This window comes from Mesoplodon bidens (assembly GCF_964165515.1).
Source record: "Mesoplodon bidens genome assembly, chromosome: 16".
NCBI lineage: Eukaryota > Metazoa > Chordata > Mammalia > Artiodactyla > Ziphiidae > Mesoplodon > Mesoplodon bidens.
Genome location: NC_138173.1, coordinates 54,932,748 through 54,952,440, shown reverse-complemented (window position 1 = coordinate 54,952,440; position 19,693 = coordinate 54,932,748).

The following is a 19,693-nucleotide window of genomic DNA, read 5'->3' as shown; positions in this document are numbered from 1 at the left end:
GGTAGCTGTCCAGTTTTCCCAGCACCACTTATTGAAGAGGCTGTCTTTTCTCCACTGTATGTTCTTGCCTCCTTTATCATAAATTAGGTGACCATATGTGTGTGGGTTTATCTCTGGGCATTCTATCCTGTACCATTGATCTATATTTCTGTTTTTGTGTCAGTACAATACTGTCTTGATTACTGTAGCTTTGTGGTATAGTTTGAAGTCGGGGAGCCTGATTCCTCCAACTCCATTTATCTTTCTCAAGATTGCTTTGCCTATTCGGGGTCTTTTTTGTGTTTCCATACGAATTGTAAAATTCTTTGCTCTAATTCTGTGAAGAATGCCATTGGTAGTCTGATAGGGATTGCATTGAATCTGTAGATTGCTTTGGGTAGTATAGTCATTTTCACAATATTGATTTTTCCAATCCAAGAACATGATATATTTCTCCATATGTTTATGTCATCTTTGATTTCTTTCATCAGTGTTTATAGTTTTCTGAGTACAAGTATTTTGCTGCCTCAGGTAGGTTTATTCCTAGATATTTTATTCTTTTTGTTGTGATGCTAAATGGGATTGTTTCCTTAATTTCTCTTTCTGATTTTTCGTTGTTGGTATATAGGAATGTCAGAGATTTCTGTGCATTAATTATGTATCCTGCAACCTTACCAAATTCATTGATTAATTCTAGTAATTTTCTGGTGGCATCTTTAGGATTTTCTGTGTATAGTATCATTTCAGCTGCAAACAGTGACAGTTTTACTTCTTCTTTTCTGATTTGGATTCCTTTTATTTCTTTTTCTTCTCTGATTGCCATGGCTAGGACTTCCAAAACTATGCTGAGGGCTTCCTTGGTGGCACAGCGGTTGAGAGTCCGCCTGCCGATGCAGGGGACACGGGTTCGTGCCCCAGTCCGGGAGGATTCCACATGCCGCAGAGCGGCTAGGCCCGTGAGCCATGGCCACTGGGCCTGCACGTCCAGAGCCTGTGCTCCGCAACAGGAGAGGCCACAATGGTGAGAGGCCCGTGTACTGCAAAAAAGAAAAAAAACTACGCTGAATAAGAGTAGTGAGAGTGGACATCCTGTCTTGATCCTGATCTTAGAGGAAATGCTTTCAGTTTTTCACCATTGAGTATGATGCTTGCTGTGAGTTTGTCATATATGGCCTTTATTAGGTTGAGGTAAGTTCCCTCTATGTACATTTTCTGGAGAGTTTTAATCATAAGGGGGTGTTGAATTCTGTCAAAAGCTTTTTCTGCATCTATTGAGATGATCATTTGGGTTTTATTCCTTAATTTGTTAATGTGTTGTATCACATTGATTGATTTGTGTATACTGAAGAATCCTTGCATCCCTGAGATAAATCCCACTTGAACATGGTGTATGATGCTTTTAATGTGTCATTGGATTCTGTTTGCTAGTATTTTGTTCAGGATTTTTGCATCTATGTTCATCAGTGATATCAGTCTATAATTTTCTTTTTTGGTGATATCTTTTTCTGGTTTCAGTATCAGGGTGATGGTGTCTTAGTAGAATGAATTTGGGAGTGTTTCTCCTTCTGCAATTTTTTGGAAGAGTTTGAGAAGTATCAGTGCTAGCTCTTCTCTAAATGTTTGATAGAATTCTCCTATGAAGCCATCTGGTCCTGGACTTTGGTTTGTTGGAAGATTTTTAATCACAATTTCAATTTCATTACTTGTGATAGGTGTGTTTATATTTTCTAATTCTTCCTGGTTAAGTTTTGGAAAATTGTACCCTAGGAAGAATTTGTCCTTTTCTTCATGGTTGTCCATTTTATTGGCATATAGTTGTTTGTAATAGTCTCTTATAATCCTTTGTATTTCTGCTGTGTCTGTTGTGATTTCTTCTTTTTCATTTCTAATTTTATTGATTTGCATCCTCTCCATTTGTTTTTGATGAATCTGACTAAGGGTTTATCAATTTTGTTTATCTTCTCAAACAACCAGCTTTTAGTTTTATTGATCTTTGTTATTGTTTTCTTCATTTCTATATCATTTTTTTCTGCTCTGATCTTTATGATTTCTTCTACTGACTTTATGTTTTCTTTGTTTTTCTTTCTCTAGTTGTTTTAAGTATAGGGTTAGATTGTTTATTTGAGATTTTTCTTGTTTCTTGAGGTGAGACTGAACTGCTATAAACTTCCCTCTTAGAACTGCTTTTGCTGTGTCCCATATGTTTTGGGTTGTTGTATTTTCATTGTCATTTGCTTCTATGTATTTTTTTTTTATTTCTTCTAGATTTCTTGAGTGATCTCTTGGTTATTTAGTAGCACACTGTTTAGCCTCTATGTATTTGTGTTTTTTACAGTTTTTTTCTTTTAATTGATTTCCAGTCTCATAGCTTTTTGGTCAGAAAAGATGCTTGATACGATTTCAATTTTCTTAAATTTTCCAAGGCTTGATTTGTGACCTGTGATGTGACCTACCCTGGAAAATGTTCCGTGTGCACTTGAGAAGAAAGTGTATTCTGCCACTTTTGAGTGGAATGTTCTATAAATATCAATTAGATCTATTTGGTTTATTGTGTTATTTAAAGCTTTGTTTCCTTATTTATATTCTGTTTGGATGATCTATTCATTGGTGTAAGTGGCATGTTAAAGTCCCCTATTATGTTACTGTCAATTTCTCCTTTCATGGTTGTTAGTATTTGCCTTATGTGTTGAGGTGCTCCTATGTTGGGTGCATAAACATTTATAACTGTTATATTTTCTTCTTGGATTGATCCTTTGATCATTATGTAGTGTCCCTCCTTATCTCTTGTAACATTCTTTTTTTTAAGGTCTATTCTATCGGGTACAAGTATTGCTACTCCAGCTTTCTTTTGATTTCCATATTCATGGAATATCTTTTTCCATCCCTTCACCTTCAGTCTATATGTGTACCTAGGTCTGAAGTGGGTCTCTTGTAGACAGCATATATATGAGTCTTGTTTTTGTATCCATTCAGCCAGTCTGTCTTTTGGTTGGGGCATTTAATCCATTTACATTCAAGGTTATTATTGATATGTATGTTCCTATTACCATTTTCTTAATTATGTTCGTATTACCATTTTCTTAATCGTTTTGGGTTTGTTTTTGTGCGTCTTTTTCTTCTCTTGGGTTTCCTGCCTAGATAAATTTCTTTAGCTTAGCTCCTGCTTGTCTGCAAACCTTTTGATTTCTCCACTGAATCTGAATGAGATCTTTGCTAGGTAATCTTGGTTGTAGGTTTTTCTCTTTCATCACTTTTAGTATATCCTGCTATACCTTTCTGGCCTGCAGAGTTTCTGCTGAAAAATCAGCTGATAACCTTATGGGGATTCCTTTGTATGTTATTTTTTGTTTTTCCCCTGTTGCTTTTAATATTTTTTCTGTGAATTTAATTTTTGTTAGTTTGATTAATATGTGTCTTTGTGTGTTTTTCCTAGGGGTTATCCTTTATGGGACTCTCTGTGCTTCCTGGACTTGGGTGACTGTTTCCTTTCCCATGTTAGGGAAGTTTTCGACTATAATCTCTTCAAATATTTTCTCAGACTCTTTTTTTTTCTCTTCTTCTTCTGGGACCCCTATAATTCGAATGTTGGTGCATTTAGTGTTGTCCCAGAGGTCTCTAAGATTGTCTTCATTTCTTTTCATTCCTTTTTCTTTATTCTGCTCCTTGGCAGTAATTTCCATCTATTTGTCTTCCAGCTCACTTATTTGTTCTTCTGCCTTAGTTATTCTGTTATTGATTCCTTCTAGTGTATTTTTCATTTCAGTTATTGTGTTGTTCATCTATGTTTGTTCTTTAGTTCTTCTAGATCTTTATTAAACATTTCTTGTATTTTCTCAATCCATACCTCCATTCTATTTCCGAGATTCTGGATCATCTTTACTATCATTACTCTGAATTCTTTTTCAAGTAGGCTGCCTATTTCCTCTTCATTTATTTGGTCTTGTAGGTTTTTACCTTGCTCCTTCATCTGTGACATATTTTTTTGCTGTCTCATTTTTTTTTTTTTTTTTTTTTTTAGTGGCATTGTGTTCCTGTATTACTGGTTGTTTGGCCTGAGGCTTCCAACACTGCAGTTTGTAGGCTATTGGGTAGAGCTGGGTCTTAGTGCTGAGATGAGGACCTCCATGAGACCTTACTCCAATGAATATTCCCTTGGGTCTGAGGTTCTCTGTTAGTCTAGTGGTTTGGGCTCAGAGCTCCCACAGCAGGTGCTTCAGCCCTATCCCTAGCTCATGAACTAAGATCCCAGAAGCTGCGTGGGATGGTAAAGAAAAAAAAAAAACAATAACAAAGTAAAAAATAAAATTAGACTAGGAAACTAACAGATATGTTAGAAAGAATATAAAAATAAAAATATAGATGAATCAACAACCAGATGACACAACAGTACCATAATAGTAAAAATGAGTAGGAGGGAAAAAAAAAAATGGGGGGGAAGGCCTTGGCTGTGGAGGGTGGAGCCTAAGCAAGGGCGAGTTTAGGGTGGTGGGCGGGGCCTATGCTTAGGACCCACAGGGCTGGAAAAGGTCCTGGGAGCTGTGGATGGTGGGGCTTCAGCTCAATGGAACAGAAGGGCTCAGGTGTGCCCCTCACCCCGTGTCTCAGAAGGCAAGGGACCTTACTTGGGAGCCCAGCAGGCTTCCTGGGCTCAAGTGGGTGGGGCAATCGTCCTCTGTTTCTCTCTGTTCCTCGCAGAGGGCCCATTCCCCATGCCTCTCCTGATCTCCCTGGCCTCCCTCCTATGCCCCAAGGATCCATGTGGCCTGGTGGGGCTTTGGATGGGGGATACTGGCCTGGGACCTCAGCAGGCTCCCTGGGCCCAAGTGGGCAGGGCGATCGCCCTCGGTCCTCTCTCGCTCCTTCTGGAAGGCCCCTCCCACCTGCCTTTCCTGATTTCCCCAGCCTCAGGTGCACTGATCCTGTCTGGCCTCCACTTCTCCTCCCCACTCAGTCCCCCCACGTCCTGCAGGTTCACTTGGGGGCTCCTCCCATCTCCTTGCGTGTCAGGGTCCTCCACCAGTAGCTGGCAGACACTCTAGTTGTGGGGAGACGCTAACTCAGCATCTTCCCACACAGCTACCTTGACTCCTCCCCCACCTTTTTCTTTTTTTTAAACATCTTGATTGGAGTATAATTGCTTTACAATGGTGTGTTAATTTCTGCTTTATAACAAAGTGAATAAGCTATACATATACATATATCCCCATATCTCCTCCCTCTTGCATCTCCCTCCCACCCTCCCTATCCCACCCCTCTAGGTGGTCACAAAGCACTGAGCTGATCTCCCTGTGCAATGCAGCTGTTTCCCACTAGCTATTTATTTTACATTTGGTAGTGTATATATGTCCATGCCACTCTCTCACTTTATCCCAGCTTACCCTTCCCCCTCTTCATGTCCTCAAGTCCTCCTCTAGTAGGGTTGCATCTTTATTCCCGTCCTGCCCCTAGGTTCTTCATGACCATTTTCTTTCTTTCTTTTTTTTTTTTTTTACATTCCATATATATGTGTTAGCATCCAGTATTTGTTTTTCTCTTCCTGACTTACTTCACACTGTATGACAGACTCTAGGTCCATCCACCTCACTACAAATAACTCAATTTCATTTCTTTTTATGGTTAATATTCCATTGAATATGTATGCCACCTCTTCTTTATCTATTCATCTGTCTGTGGACACTTAGGTTGCTTTCATGTCCGGGCTATTGTAAATAGAGCTGCAGTGAACATTGTGGTACGTCTCTCTCTCTTTTTTTTTTTTTTGCAGTACACAGGCCTCTCACTGTTGTGGCCTCTGCCATTGTGGAGCACAGGCTCCAGATGCACAGGCCCAGCGGCCATGGCTCACGGGCCCAGCCACTCTGTGGCATGTGGGATCTTCCTGGACTGGGGCATGAACCCGTGTCCCCTGCATTGGCAGGCGGACTCTCAACCACTGCGCCACCAGCGAAGCCCCATGTCTCTTTTTGAATTATGGTTTTCTCAGGGTATATGCCCAGTAGTGGGATTCCTGGGTCATATGGTAGTTCTATTTTTAGTTTTTTAAGGAACATCCATACTGTTCTCCATAGTGGCTGTATCAATTTACATTCCCACCCACAGTGCAGGAGGGTTCCCTTTTCACCACACGCTTTCCAGCATTTATTGTTTCTAGATTTTTTGATAATAGCTATTCTGAGCAGTGTGAGGTGATACCTCATTGTAGTTTTGATTTGCATTTCTCTAATAATTAGTGATGTTGAGCATCTTTTCATGTGCCTCTTGGCCATCTGTATGTCTTCCTTGGTGAAATGTCTATTTAGGTCTTCCCTAGTTGTGGGGAGACACTAACTGGGCATCTTTCCACACTGCCATCTTGACTCCACCCCCCCACCACCTTTTTCAATCATTTACCAAACATGAGTGCCCTTGTATCTGCATGTGGTTTGGTTCTGTTTGAAAGGATGGACTTAGATGGAGGAAGATACAAATTCTGTATTTTTTGACAATGTAGAAATAGTTTGTACATCATAGGCTTGTTTTCTTGCTGTTTATTAAGAAGACTGGTTTATCCAGAGACATTTGAAAATATGTTAGACATTTGAAAATATGGTGATATAACTGATCTTAGCAGCAGGACTGATAATATCCAGTAAGTCGTATAAACAATTGCTTGATTCATTCTGCTTTCATGAGACCAAGTCTTTTTTTATATGATAGTTTCTGGCATATTTTCTGTACTAATGTGACCCCTAACTTCCATCTGTTTTGACATACCTGTTATACTTTAACTATTTTGACTAAAATACTCCCACATTCTTCAAATCTCCAAATTAAAATATGGTTAAAGATAATTTCTCTATGCCTCCCTTCTCCATGTTAACAATTTCTTACATTTTAAAAGGTTTTTTCTTTTTATTTATCTCTCCCTATATTTTCCTACTTTTTATCCCCCATAGCACACAATCATTTATGTCATTTATTTTTATAATATGAACCATATTATATATTTAGCATAATTTTAATACCAAATATTATATACTTTTTATTTAAAATTAATAGATTTTACTAGGAATATAGGTTCTTTCATTTTATTTTGTGGATGCAGTATTAACATTGTCATTTAACATTAAATCATTTCTATTCAGTCTAATTATTCAGTTGTGTTTTCAACTTCCCACCTGTCTTGACTAGAATATTTAGCTATTGTTACTTTAAAAATTGTGATTTTTGTACAAATGATAGTAGCCAAATGATAACAAAACAGTTCAAGTGGGAAGAAAGAGGTTCTTTAATGATTTTCTCTTTATTTTATACAATTTCCATTTTTGTGAATGCATAGGGTAGGTCAATGGTCTACTTATCATTTCTACTACTGGATAGAATTAAACCACTTGAATATCATTATCAATGATTAAGGGAAACATAAAAGAATGGAATAAACTGAGAAATAACATCAGCCCTCATCCTCATTCTAATTATGAAAGTTATTTTCTTTGATTCTAATGTGGTTTTATTTATTTATTTTTCATTTGAAACTCTAAGCTCTGTCTTTCATGTAATGGATGCTTATTCTGTGATTATAGAATTCCTCCCACATTCAGAATATATGTGACTTGAGTTAGAAAAAGCAACTACATGTTTCCTGGGTCTAAAAACACTATCATTTACAAGATAGTGATGTTTTATTACCAAGTGGCTGCTTACTACCTACAGAAAGTGGCAAAGAAACAAGTTACTTTGAAAAACATAATCAGGTCACATCTGGACATCAGATCTATCACGTTCCTAAACTATTATAGACTCATCTATCGATTTTAAAAAGAAAAGTAAGTAGCTTTTTATTAAATATTTGTTATTTAATATATTTTCTATATAATTTCAATACCAGAAAACATACCTAAAGGATAGATGATATTCTCTTCCTCATACAGATAAGAAAAATGAGGTTTAGCTAGTCTGACTGCAAAACAGAGACTATATACAAATCCAGGTCTGTATAACACAAAAATGCAAACATTTTCCTCATAAGCTCACAAGCTCAGATTAGAAGAATTAATGGTGTACACTTTTCTAAAATAAAGCAGAGACTACAATGTTTAAAACCTAATGAATCACTTTAATATGGATGAATGCATACAGGAAAAAATTCTATAATCGAAACATCTAAATATCCCGAAGTTGCAGTTGCCGTAGTTTCAAATTGCATACTGTGAAATCAGGTATGCAAAATGAGTATTTTGTTATTTTTTTCCATAAAAAATCCTAATTTCTCTTAAAAACCCCATCCTGCCCATGTATCAGAAACTTTCCCTTGATTGCATCAAAATTACAGGAAGATTAATGTTGAGTCAAGTGAGAGAAGGTTTCATATGCTGATGACATCATTCAAATGCACTGGAATTTATTGATATGCACATTGTCATGTCTGAATTTCATCTTTTGGGTTTAACTATTCCTTTTGGCTCCACCTCAACCAGCCTTAGCTACTCTAGAACCAACAAAAATTCTATGATACAACCCCATGTTGCTGTGTAAGGCCTTTCTCTACTTGGGTAAGTGGAAATTACTTCTCTTTTGTCTCCTGTGGTTCAATAGAATTTTGTAAGATCATTCCCAAAACTTCTTTCCAGACATACTGTGCAGTAATTTCTGCCCTTTTTTTTAAAAAAAAAAACAATATTCTGAGTCTTCATGGAATGGGGGCACATGTTTCTTATGTTCTTTGATCCTCCAAATTTATCTGATTAGATCTGAAATTTCTTTTTGTTAGTTTATTAGTTTATTATTATTATTGCTTTCCCTTTTCATCCTCAAGTCTCCGCTTTCCCACCCCTCCATCTCTTTACAACTGGCAAATTTTCTAGTCTCAGTAAGAAACTTGTCGTTACTCACAGGGATTGTTTTGTATACTGAGTCTTCATAATGCCAAACCATTTTAGACTCATAAATGTTCTTTGCTTCTACTTTATCACCACTTTCTTATGGCAACAAGCATAGGAAGCTTTGTTCACTGAATACTGGAAGTATCAATTGTACAAAGAGATATGAGTTTGAAAGAGAAATATGTTTACTATTTTAAAATACTGTCTTCCCTGACAGGGAATAGGGAAACACAAAAACAGAAAACACTGGGTGTAAACACAGAAAGTGTAGATCTTCTATACCATTAAAATATGCAAACTTGCAAAATGATAATCCTTAAATTTCTTCATCTCTGAAGTAAACATAATCGTTTCTTTGCTCTGTCCATCTTACATATTTATTATTCTTTTTTCTAAGGCACTTCTTCCCTACAGAGTATTTATTAAAACTATAATCATTTAACATATTTGTCTACCAGTTTTTGTATTCTTCCCACTCCAGTCTAAGTTTCATGAGGGTAGGAAGTTAATTTGTCTTCTTCATTACTGTGACCCCCGTGTCTAAGAAAATGCCTAGGAAAGTGATCAGAAGTAGTTTTGCAATGCAAGAATAGTACTTTTTTCCCTCATAGATGTGATCTTAAAAGTCAGAGGAATGTATATCTTCTATGGATATTTCATCCAAGTGCTTGTTCTTGTTGTTTTCCTTTTGCCATCCTATGTCTACTGGCTACCCTTCTCTAGAATGCTCTATCCACCAGGACTTTACCAATATGGATACATCAACAGATTCTTTGGTTACCTGGTTTCTGAGCAGGTTCAGCCAGTGGGAGGCTTCACAAGCAAGATGAAGTTGTATAAAGAGTGGAGTCAGTGTTTTAATTCTCTGAGCTCCCTTTTGGTCATATTATTGGGGTTTGGCTTCATCCATCAGTCAATGACCACTATTTCTTTCAGGTGGCTTATTCCACAGAGCCACGTTTTCCAGATTCTGGTGATCTCTGATTCCCCTTTGATTTCTTGGGTCTAGCATAGAAACTCCTTCTGTAGGGAACCCTAAGCATCTATGCTATCCCTTTTACTTTTACCTTTATCTTTGAAAATAAACCCTTTACTGAACTCCCTTCAAGTTAACCAATTTGTGTGTATCATTTATTTCCTGAAAGATCTTAAGTATGTTACTGAATCTCAGTTTTCTCATCTAGTAAGTACAAAACTTAGTTTAGGTAGTCTGAAGACACTTCCTGCTCAGAATTCACTTTGATTCTTGTGATGAGTATTTTCTAACTCAAGAGGTACAGAAGGTGTCAACCAACTCAGGAACACATAGATATAAACCAGAGAAAAATTGGGTTCCAATACTAGTTTATAAAAAATAAAAATAATGAAAGCTCTATTCTCACCATTAATTAATTCCCAAAATAGTAAGGCAGAAGCAAGACTAGGAGCAAAACTTGTCAAATGATTAGCCATACTGAATCTACAATTTATTCAAGATAAACAAGAACTACCTAGGGGGTTAATCAGAGTCACTCACTGGAGTATTATTTGAATGGCCAATTTATTTTATTATTATATTTATCCACTAGCTATTTCATATCAGTATCAGGAAGAAATTTAGTTTTTCATAACTCTCAAATAACCTTTCATAATTTGGTGCTTTGAGGTTTCCTTGCTCAAACAATTTTCTAGTTTAATTTCCATGTGTCATGTAAATAAATTATCTGTGGACTCAAATGTGTATGTATTTCAAAGACACAGAGAAAAACATATTCTATATATTAAAAAAATAAATTTCTAGGTCCATGAACTTAACAGTTTTAAGAGATGTTTTCTTAGCAATATTAAATCATTATGTCTGCAAACTATTTTTTAGTATCAAAAATAAAAGGGGAAAACTTTAAAGAACATTCTGTAAATAATTAGCTCTTTAAATATTTAGTAAAAATATAGAAGTTTAGACTGGATGGAGGTGTTTGACCTTAGGCAGGGTTCTTAATATCTTCCTGCCTTATTTATCATGTGTGAGAAAAGTAATAGTTCATGTATCATAAATTTCTTCCAAGGATTGATTGTAATGATACATGTACAATACCTGGCATATAGTAAATACTCTTTAAATATTAGCTTTTACTAATGCCTGTGTTATTTATATTGTTTTTCAACATGTTCTAATGTCTCTAGAAGAAGAATATATTGTTTTTGTAAGAAGAAACAACAACAAATTTAGGAACTAGTCTATTTTATGACACTTGATATTCTTTAATTCAAAGTGACACTAAAAATTGAGATATTTTGGAATCTGATTTAAACCAATTAGATCTATCCCTTTTTCCTGAAAAGACAAAAACATTGAATCACCCTCATTCATGTGGTTTCATGCATGTGAAATTTTTGAGAAATATACTCTATAGTTTGGAACTAAAGAACTGAGAAATATATCATGTATGCTACAGTCCATCCTCAAGTCTTAAAATACAACAAATTCATAAACATTAGAAAAGTGGTAATTACAAAACCAGGATCACTCAATCATCACATGGTTAAAGCCTTCTTGAGCTAGTTTAATGCTTGAATACACCATTCATATTTCAATAATTTTTTTCTCTATAGGTATCTTCATTCTTTTTCAGAACTGGTAATATCGATTATATATCTTAATCTTCATTGATTTATTCAACAAATATGAAGGCACAGCTGAAGGCCTACCATAGAGGCAATATTTTGCAAGGATGAAATACCTACAAAACGCTTGGTTAGTGACATTCCATGTTGTTGGGCTCATGCATGGCCTCCACTTCTGTCACAAGGCCACTTGATTCCTATGCCCACTATGCCAGCACTAGAGTTGCAGATTAGTAAGGCTGGCTGACCTTAGGGTGATCTAGTTACTGGCGACATTTAATGTCCATCTTGCCAGCTACAGAGACTAACTCTGTGTCACCATTATGGCACCATTTCTAGGATACCAACTTGCCAATTGGTGATGACTTTTATAGACTCTTTTCATACTGGAAGTCCGTTACCTTTAACTTCTGTCAACAAGATGGCAGAATTAAATGCAGATCACAAAAATTGGGTCTCTTTTAAGCTATAGCTCCTCAGCATAAGTTTATATACCATCAATATCATCCAGCTATTAAAAATAATAGTTATACAAATTCATATGGATTGAGTAAGAAAGTTTTCACAAATCTAGTGAGTTGTTCTCTTAGGAATATGTGTTTGATTCACCAGTGTGAACTCCTACATAACTTTGCATGAGACCAAGAGATGCACTTAACTCAAATGAGGTGTGGGAGTGGACCCATGACCATGAGATGGGCTGATCATATCCCTTACCATACCATTCAGTAGCTGCTCTATTAACAGAGAGTTGGAACTACCTGCCAGAAGCACAGCTGAACTATTACCATAGAGGCAGTATTCTTCAAGGGCAGAAAACCATCCTCCAGGAAGCAGTGTATAATTGAATCAAATACATTTATATTATGTTCTGTCCTAAGTATGAATAAAACATAGATCCAAGTACTAAGGGGTAGAAGTAGGAGTGGCAGTATTTGCCATCATTCTTAATGAATCATCACTTTGCTACCCTTCTCACAATCCTGGACTCTGCAGAATTAGAGCTTCCGGTCCCCAAAGGAGTCATACTTTTGCCAGGGTACATAGCAAGAATTCCATTAATTTATAAGGTATGGCTGCTACCTGGGCACTTTGGGCTCTTTATATTCAGGGACCGACCAGCCATCAGGAGGCTGCTGTTACACAGTAGAAACAGACAGGAATGTGTGGATTCCTGATGTTTTACTTTGATGCATCTGAGTACTCCCTTGACTAATTGTGACTGTAAATGAAGACATTTAGCAAACACAATCATAGAAATGCATAATAACATAGAACTCAACGCCTCAGGTATGTCAGAGGTAGGCCATTAGTAAAGCCACTTGAGCCAGTGGTAGCTGGGGGTAATAGAATTTAGAATGAATACTGGAGGAGTTGAATGATGAAGACTAATTGTGGCCCTGGAACTATTACAGGAGTGAAGAGTACTGTTTTTCTCACTAACATTCCTCTTTTCATTTTCTTCTCAGAATAAAAGAGATACCAGAATCTTGGAGGAGGTAGCCCCAAATTTGGAGAGGTAGATATGCAAGCAAAAGTGACATTTGGTAGACACAGAGGTTTGCTAAATTCCCAGTTCAAAGAGTCATTTGCTGTCTAGCTATAGGAAGCCTCCTTCAGGACTGCTTCAAGGCAGAGGTGGAGTAGTTCGCATTCTTTGAGCAAGGAGGTTACAAATGTCTGGAATTTTAGACCAGTTAGACCACTGTCAAAAGGCATATATATTTTTTAAATCCAGGGCAGCTCACTAGGTTGTGTGAGGCTTAGTTAGACTTTCCTTGCACTTTGACTTCTCCCTCTGTTCTGTCTTGTTCCCCCTTCCTTTTGGAGGTATTAATCTCTAAATAAATTTCTACCTCTACAACCTCTGTCTCATAAGTGTTTTGGGAGGATCTAATTTCTATCTAAATATCTCTGTTAAAATTTTAATCCAGAATTGTGATGTTTGTCACAGGAATCAACATTAACATATTTGTTTGAATTAAAAATTAGAGTCAGGATGCTTCTAAAAGAAAGTAAGTTTGATTTTGGTGATTGATTTGATGATGAGAAAAATATTCCCATAAATTGTAGGAGACAGATCTGTACTGTCAAAATTTTATTTAAACATATATTTAAAGCATGTTGCATAACAAAATTTCACTGCTATCTATTATTTTTTTAATTGAAGTATAGTTGATTTACAATGTTGTGTTAATTTCAGGTGTACAGCAAAGTGATTCAGTTATACATACATATATCTATTTTTTTCAGATTCTTTCCCTTTACAGGTTATTACAAAATATTGAGTATAGTTTCCTGTGCTATACAGTAGGTCCTTGCTGGTTATCTATTTTTTATATAGTAGTGTGTATCTCTTAATCCCACATACCTAATTTATCTCCCTTCCCCCTGCTTTTCCCTTTGGCAACAATAAGTTTGTTTTCTATGTGGGTGGGTCATAGCTTTGTATATAAGTTACTTTGCATCATCTTTTTTTTTTTAACATTCCACACATAAGTGATATCATATATTTATCTTTCTCTGTCTGGCTTACTTGACTTAGTATGATAATCTCTAGGTCCATCCATGTCCCTGCAAATGGCATTATTTCATTTTTTTTTTATGGCTGAGAAATGTTCCATTGTATAAATATGCCATATCTTCTTTATCCATTCCTCTTTTGATGCACATTTAGGTTGCTTCCATGTCTTGGCTATTGTAATAGTGCTACAATGAACATTGGGGTGTATGTGTGTTTTCTAATTATGGTTTTCTCTGGATATATGCCCAGGAGTGGGATTGCTGGATCATATGGTAGCTCTATTTTTAGTTTTTTAAGGAACATCCATACTGTTCTCCATAGTGGCTGTACCTTCTTTTTTCTTAATAAGTTTATTTATTTATTTTTATCTTTACCTGCATTGGGTCTTCATTGCTGCATGCAGGCTTTCTCTATTTGTGGTGAGTGGGGGCTACTCTTCGTTGCAATGAGCAGGCTTCTCATTGCAGTGGCTTCTAGTTGCAGAGCACAGGCTCTAGGCATGCGGGCTTCAGTAGTTGTGGCACACGGGCTTCAGTAGTTGTGGCATGCGGGCTCAGTAGTTGTGACTCGTGGGCTCTAGAGCGCAGGCTCAGTAGTTGTGGTTCAAGGGCTTTGTTGCTCCATGGCATGTGGGACCTTCCCAGACCAGGGCTTGAACCCGTGTCCCCTGCTTTGGCAGGCGGATTCTTAACCACTGAACCACCAGGGAAGTCCCTGACTGTACCAATTTATGTTCCCACCAACAGTGTAGGAGGGTTACTCTTCCTCCACACCCTCTCCAGCACTTATTACTTGTAGACATTTTCATGATGGCCATTCTGACTGGTGTGAGGTGATTCCTTATTGTAGTTTTGATTTGCATTTCTCTAATAATTAGTGATGTTGAGTATCTTTTCATGTGCCTTTTGGCCATCTGTATTTTTCTGTTAGGGAGTGTTCTAATTTCATTCTTTTACATGTAGCTCTCCAGTTTTCCCAGCACCATTTATTGAAGAGACTGTCTTTTCTCCAGTGTATATTCTTGCCTCCCTTGTCATAGATTAATTGACCATAGGTGTGTGGGTTTATCTCTGGGCTTTCTATCCTGTTCCATTGATCTATATTTCTGTTTTTGTGCCAGTACCATACTGTTTTGATTACTGTAACTTTATAGTATAAAGTCAGGAAGTGTGATTCCTCCAGCTTTGTTTCTCTTTCTCAAGATGGTTTTGCATATTTGGGGTCTTCTCTGTTTCCATACAAATTAAAAAAAAATTGTTCTAGTTCTGTGAAAAATGCCTTTGGTAATTTGATAGGAATTGCATTGATTCTGCAGATTGCCTTGGGTAGTATTGTCATTTTGACAATAGTGATTCTTCCAATCCAAGAACATGATATATCTTTCCATCTGTCTGTGTCATCTTCAATTTCTTTCATCAGTGTCTTATAGTTTTCATAGTACAGGTCTTTTGCCTCCTTAGGTGGGTTTATTCCTAGGTATTTTATTCTTTTTGATGTGATGCTAAGTGGGATCATTTCCTTAATTTCTCTTTCTGATCTTTCACTGTTAGTGTATAGAAATGCAACAGGTTTATGTGTATTAATTTTGTATCCTGAGACTTTACTGAATACATTGCTGAGTTCTAGAAATTTTCTGGTAGCATTTTTAGGATTTTCTATGTATAGTATTATGTCATCTGCAAACAGTGACAGTTTTACTTCTTCCTTTCCAGTTTGGATTCTTTTTATTTATTTTTCTTTTCTGATTGCTGTGGCTAGGACTTCCAAAACTATGTTGACTATAAGTGGCAAAAATAGACATCCTTAGAGGAAATGCTTTCAGCTTTTCACTATTAAGTAGACGTTAATAGTGGGTTTGCCATATATGGCCTTTATTATGTTGATGTATGTTCCCTCTTTACCCACTTTCTAGAGAGTTTTTATCATAAATGGTGTTGAATTTTATCAAAAGCTTTTTCTGCACCTATTGAGATGATCATATGGTTTTTATTCTTCAATTTGTTAATGTGGTGTATCATACTGAATGATTTGCAGATATTGAAAAATACTTGCATCCCTGGGATAAATCCCACTTGATCAGGGTGTATGACCCTTTTAATGTATTGTTGGATTTGGCTTGCTAGCATTTTGTTGAGGATTTTTGCATCTATGTTCATCATCAAGAAAAAAAAGGGAGAGGGCCCAAATTAATAAATTTAGAAATGAAAAATGAGAAGTTACAACTGACACCACAGAAATACACAGGACCATAAGAGACTACTATAAGCAACAAAATGCCAATAAAATGGACAATCACGAAGAAATGGACAAGTTCTTGGAAAGGTACAATTTTCCAAGACTGAACCAGGAAGAACTAGAAAATATGAACAGACCAGTTACAACTACTAAAATTGAATCTTTGTTTAATAAACTCCCAATAAACAAAAGTCCAGCACCAGATGGCTTCACAGGCGAATTCTACCAAACATTTAGAGAAGAGTTAACATCTATCCTTCTGAAACTATTTCAAAAAGTTGCAGAAGAAGGAATAATTTCTGAACTCATTCACTGAGGCCACCATCACCCTGATACTGCAACCAGACAAGAATACCATAAAAAAAGAAAATTACAGGCCAATATCACTGTGAACATAGATGCGATAATCCTTAACAAAATTCTATTATTTCCTTAAACAGGTTTTCCCAATAATTACCTTTATAAAAATAAAATATTGTTATATAAATTGATGATAAAATTGTGTACTTCTTCCTTTAAATTATATTCACCAATAGGCATTTAAATTCATGTTTTAAAATCACTTCAATCTCTAGAACAGATACATTTCAATACAATTTTATATTTTTGTTTAGTAAATATTTATAAGTACTTATATTTATGCTGTCTTGACCAAGTGTATACTACTATTACTTTTATTACAAATTAAATTTTTACAAAATAACACTTAAACCTACTAAAAAATCAATTAATATGGATTAATTCATAATAAATCATAACACATAATGGCAGATTTTCTTTTTCCTTTGCTGGTCACTATTTCACAGGAAGAAGAAAAACCAGCTGAAGTCCAAGGAGTCAAGTTGAATTCAATTTAGAGTTTTAATAAAGAGAAAATAAACATATCATGCATCTACTTTTAAAATTAACATCCAGGTGTGTGAAGATCTCAATAAAAAATGCAAATACTTTATCAAATTTCTACAGTAATTATACAAGTGTGGAGGGGGATAAAAAAAGGAAAATTCAGGACAGATATAATTGTTTTCTAAAATTCTAGATATAAAAAACAGGATTAAATTTGTATTACTTCTCTTTAAAAATACTTTATTTTTACAATTAAAAATGTTTCTCCTAAGTTTTGAAAATCTAATCAATTTAAATATTTTATTTTAAGCAAATTAGAAAATAAGAAAAACATTTGATTTCAGAAAGTATCCGCCTTATTTTTAGGAAAAAAATAGTATAATGGAATAATTCTTATATTCCTTTTTAGTATTATAACTAGAAGCAGTTTCTATATTGACAACTGTGGGCATGAATCTAATCTCTGTTTCAGTCTGAAAGGATAAAACATGGATAATTCTGGCATTTGTAGGTAAAGTCATTATTTTTCTCTCTGAGGGGAGCTAAATATATGCAAAATTTTAACAGTGATGTGAATAGTTGTTGAAGGGAAACTAAATGAGGACATAATAAGAGACTATTGGGACAATGGAGCTGAATGAAAATATGCCCCAGTGAGAAGTCTGGCCTGTGTTTCAGAGAGTTCACATAAATTACTTGAGCAGAGTGAAACATGAACAAAATAATGCCATATGAATTACATTAGTAAATGCTAAGGGGAAACTCAGGAGAAATATGATTTTGGTTGGGTTAATTAGGTGAGAATTCTGAGGGTGGACGGGTTTCTAGAACAATTTTATAATAGAATGGAAAAAAAAATCAGAAGATTAAAAACTAAAGTGGGTTATTTCTGTCAGTTCCTTGAAGCAAGGGCAAAGAAGTGGAAGGTCCTTAGTGCTGAAACCATCATAACAACTTTAATCTATATACTACCAAATATAATTTCTTTTCCTCATGTTAAACAGTGCTAGAAACCGGTGTGATTTTCTTATCCCATACTACAAAAGTACTGAGAACAGGCAAATATTTCTTAGATTCTTGCATTAGGAGATAGTTGCTCCTGTAACATAAGACAGTGAACCAGCTAAACTAAGTTAGTTATTTATCACAATTAACAGATTGCTCACCAAGATTTCTTCAAGACCTATACCCCACTGTGTACACCAATGTAAAATTATTATGCCTTAGACTATGCCCAGTCTCAACAAGCTCTCTGTTTTGCAAATTTCACCATAAATATCATGCAGTCTTAGGCATTCCCAAGGTGGTACTCTTTGTTACATCCATAGGTTTAGTAGATTCAGTTTTGCTTGTTCAACAGGTTTTTCTGGAGCCGTTTTGGGGAATGGACAGCTGGTAACTTGAGGCTGGGCACATTATCTTATTAATAATTTTGTTGACAAAACTACTATAATGTAAAAACAAAAACAAAATAATAAAAGGAAAAAACAATAAAAAAGAAAACCAAATAATTTTCCATATGATGTTTCTGGTTACTTAATAGTTTAACAAGGGATGAAAATTTGCTTGAGGCTACAAATACTGAGGAACAAATGGTTTTGTTTCATATATGCAGCACCTACTATGGAAAATGAGGCAAATTAGTAGAAGAGAACAAAGAAAGAACATGAAAACAATGAAAGCAAAAACATTGTATTAACCTTATAGATATGGTACCTATAATTGATAGACTTCTAAGACTGTTTCCATGTTTTATGCTCCTAGTACATAAACACACAAAGATATATATTGGTTAAAAGATAGTATGTATTAATATTTACCTTCTGCAATGATAGACAAGAAAAGACTCTGTCAGAAAGTTACGTTTTTTGTGTGACAAAAAGAACCAATCACTGAGTGGTAGTATGTACTACTTATAGGTGTTGCTTATAGTTCCAAGAATTTTGATTATCTTAATCCTTTATATGTAAAAATAAACACCTTAATCAGAAAGAATTAGTATTATAATCCTAATGATAATTACCCAAGTTGACTCACAACAAATACTCCTTACATTTTATATTTCTACATTTTCAAATGGCTATTTTACCTTTTCTTTTCACATATTAAAGTTTAATAAGACAATTTGCTCTATACTGAATGCAGGAGAAACAATAGCAGCCAGGCCAAATTGAACTGTAAAAGGAATGCTAGCACAAGGCAAGAAGACCAGTGAGAAACGGGTACCGTCCTGTTTTATTCTCCTCTAAGGAACAGAAACTAATTAATTCCTACTTTACCACTCCATTAGTTAGGGTACCCAGGTAATTCTCTCTGGGTCCACTTCCGTCCATATGACTTTATGATTCTGTTCATATACAAAATTGAGTCTCTTCAGTTCAAATTCCTATGTTCAAGCATCTGATCTGTTTAGTATTGTATATCTTGGGAAAATTCATTAGAACTCATAAACTACTAGTCAGTCTATAGATGCTTGATGCTGAAGATAGAGTAAAACAAAACAAAACAAAACAAAATAAAAAACCAAAATTTACCTCTGAGAATTCAGTGTCAAAAGCCCATTTTACGGAAAAATACTATCCAGTTTGGATATGCTCTTAAAAATCTTTTCTTGAGTGATCATAAGTTTCTAGTGCTCACAGAC